Source organism: Parus major, chromosome 20, assembly GCF_001522545.3.
Source record: "Parus major isolate Abel chromosome 20, Parus_major1.1, whole genome shotgun sequence".
In the NCBI taxonomy this organism is placed as follows: Eukaryota; Metazoa; Chordata; class Aves; order Passeriformes; family Paridae; genus Parus; species Parus major.
The window spans coordinates 12,556,137-12,559,977 of NC_031788.1; positions in this window are offsets into that span (position 1 = coordinate 12,556,137).

Consider the following 3,841-nt stretch of genomic DNA (forward strand, 5'->3'; position numbering starts at 1 on the left):
GAATTAGAATTAGAATTAGAATTAGAATTAGAATTAGAATTAGAATTAGGATCTTTTGGACTTCCTGCATCAGTCCTGGGCAAGGGGACTGCTCCTCTCTGTGTGACAGCTTCTAATCGAGCCACAAATACACAAGAGTAGAGCCACAAGCCCAAGGAGGTTCAGCCAGACTCCTGACTTTGACTTTGGGAATGATCCTGCCATGGAAATTACAAATGGGACAGCAAAACTGGCAGAGCAGGGAAGCGCCGTGGAGCTCACCAAGGAGAGCAGCCCCCAGCTGGGCCAAGCCCAGGGCTGTGGGGAAGAGATGCCCATATTTATTTAGATCATAGAATCAAAGAATCATTTAGGTTGGAGAAGATTATCGAGGCTAAATCCAGCTCTGATAAAAGTGGCCCCTGTGTGGTTTGGATGAGTGGCTCCTTCATTTTGGGCAGCGTGGTGCTCACAGCTCTTGCTTGAAGAGGTGATTATGCTTTGAGAAATATTAATTGATGGAGTGGATTTGGGAGGGCTCTCCAGCTGAAGGGCTGATTCACTGAGCATAGAGGAGGCAAGGCTGCACTCCTCACTTTGGGATTTTACACTTCCCTCTCCTTCTCACAGAGCTTTTTTACTGAATGCATAAAATAAAAGAGCTTCAGCCAGAAACAGCAGAACCTTCCACCTCCCTGCACCAAAACACAGCAGAAATTAGAGGAATATTCTGAGATCAGCCTGGAATATGACCTTGAGGCCACCAGGTTGTTCAGGGGGATGGAGCATCTCTCCCATAAGGAAAGGCTGGGAGAGCTGGGCGTGCTCACCTGGAGAGGAGAAGCTTTGGGGTGAGCTCAGTGTGGCCTTGCAGAGCCTGAAGGAGCTGCAGGAAAGGAGGAGAGAGCGCTGGGACAAGGGATGGAGGGCCAGGACACAGGGAATGGCTTCAAACTGACAGAGAGGAGGGTAAGGTGGGATTTTGGGAAGGAGTTGTTCCCTGTGAGGGAGGTGAGGCCCCGGCACAGGAATTCCCAGAGAAGCTGTGGTTTTCCCTGGATCCCTGGAAGTGCCCAAGGCCAGGCTGGAGCAGCTGGGACAGTGGAAGATGTCCCTGCCCAAGGATGAGCTTTAGGATCCCTCCCAGCCCAAACCATTCCAGGAACTCCATACACAGCAGCTGCATAAGGCAAAGCCCAGGCTGCAGAATCACCAATAAACACACTTTTATTCAGCACCAATGCTGGAAGCATCGAGTTCCAAACCCAGGATTAAAAAATAACAATAACAAACAAACCCAGAGAGGCTTGGTAGGGTTTCACAGCCATTTGGAGCAGGGAAGAAATGACAGAGGCACTTTAGATGGCTTTTCAGCAAGTTTAGACATTCCTTCTAATCCCTGGCAGGACCTGTAAACACTCACTGCTGCTTTCATCAGTCACTGGCACATTCCTGCAGGGAAACACATTCCTGAGAGCTTGCCTAAGTCAAGGTGGATTTAAGTCTGTGCTTATTCTTTGATGAATTAGGATATTAGAGGCCACTTACATCTTCCCTTTGAACAGCAGAAATCCCTTCCACACGCCACGGTTCAAAGAGAAAATGCTCTTTTAATTCCCATGTGGGCAATTCATTCCAAGAATGTGCCACAAAATCTCTTTGTTCAGGTTTTCCACTCGGTGCTGTCTCCAGAAAAATAATTTCTTCCCCACTTGTTAATATGTAAATGTGGGCTCTGGTTGATTTGAGAGGAGTATTTTCCTTTCTCTGGGGTCTGGTGACCATCAGCCCTCACCACAAGGAAATGCAGCACTATATTTATCTTTATCCACCTTCCAAACTGTCAAAAAACCTCTTTAATAAGCTGTCACTGAAATTCTTTTCCTTTTAATGCCAATATTATTGTTATATTTCTCGGGAAGATAAGAGCCAAGGGCCACTTTGAAGCACCAGCCCGTTGTTAATAATTTAAATGGATTATTGTTATATTTTAATCTCATCAAGCCTCTCACTGTGCTGCCCTACAATGAGCTCGTTGCTTTTAACCTCCTGCAAACACAAATCATAAATTTTAACTCAGTTTTCCCCAAGATGCCATCCTGACATTTGAAAAGGAAGTTACATTCATCTTATTTATCTGCAGCACGAGACCCTTGGCTCTTCCTAAGAAATAATAGCAAAAACATATTGGCATTAAAAGAATTTCAGGATATTGTTTCATCACAGCAGAAATCTGCCAAACATCTCTGGGACTTCCCAAATTAAAGGATAAAAAGCTGCTTATTTTCAGGAAGCAATATTTACCATAAAAGTTATTTCCTGGGACTAGTCAAGCATTTCCTGATTTAAAAAAAAATTAAAAAAAAAGAAAAAAAAACAGAGAAAGTTTCTCATTTGATCACCCTGAAGTGATTTTCTGGAAATCTATAACACACATCAATATTTTTCTGTGAAATTTTTCCACATTTGTTTTGTTTTTTGCAGAGGAGTTTGGAGATGATCACTTCCCCTTGAAGCGTGCTGACTTCTTCCAGGGCTCCGAGGTTACTGGAATCCAATATTCCATCCACAGGATCTCCATGAAAAGCTTTTGGGCATTCCGAAATTTTGTTGTGGGGGGTGAGGCACATTTTTGACATTTCCTCCTGATTTTTGCAGTGGGAATTGTGAATTTTGATGAGTTCTAGCCGTGAGGAGATACAACAGAAAATGAGTGATATAAGAGGCTCTAATTCTCTATTAAAATTGATATTTTCTCTTGTTACTGCAGACTGAGAAATCTCTTATTCTCCTTTTGCAAAGTGCAGCCTTGGATCATTTAATTTTGGAGAAAGACAGAAATAAACCCAGGAGTTTATCCCCAATTTCTTTCTTTCAGAATGCAGAGATTTGATTAATTTTGCCTCATAACTTGTTCTCCTCTGCTGCAAATGCTGGATCCACAGCATAAAACTGCTCAGAAATTCCTTCCCCACTTATGTGTCATGGTGCTAATTAATTTTGAGTGAATGAATTCTGCTGCAATGAAGATTTCTCAGGTACTTTTCCCTGCTGTTCCATCTCGTCCTGTACCTATTTCTGTTCCCAATCTGTTTCTCAGACTCAGGCAATGTCCAGCTCTGTCAGCTGTTGTGTGTTGGGTCACAGAATTTAGGAAACATCCATAAAATTGGGCATAAATTGGAGCATTCCCCCATGAAGTGAGGGCAGGAGCCTTGGTTAAAACATCTTTATTCACTCCAGGGATTTTGAAATACATCAGGTAGAAAACTGCATTAGTGAAATGCTCACAGAATTACTATGCAGATGTTAATCAGTGCCAAAACATGAAAATTCATGAGACTGAACATTAAACTTATTAAAAAAACCCCATCTAGCAGCAGGAAGGCACAGAGCTCGTTGTGCAGCAGGCAGGGAAGTGCCTGCCAGCAGGAACCACTGATAATCAATAATTAATGGCAATAAATAATCGATTAACCAGGCTACTGTGTCACTGTGCTCAGTGCTACCATGGCAGGATTCATCCCAAGAATTCTGCTTTGTGTAGGTGGAGAGAGGGAAGGGGATTCCATCATTTCACTGGGAACTCTGCTCTGCTCGGGATATTTTGTCCCAAACAAAATTCCTGCCAGCACAGGGAAGGAATTCCCTGCCAAGGTGGGAACAAACAGGTGCTGGGTGAAAAAAACAATGTTTATTTCTCTTGGTTTGGTGGCAGAAATCCTGAGCTCCCACACCACAGCACCAGGGATAACTCCTCCAAGGGATCCTTCCAAGGATCATCATCCCTGCTGATGGCAACAGCAAAATCTCTGGGATAAATCAATCTCTGGGATAAATCAATCTCTGGGATAAATCAATC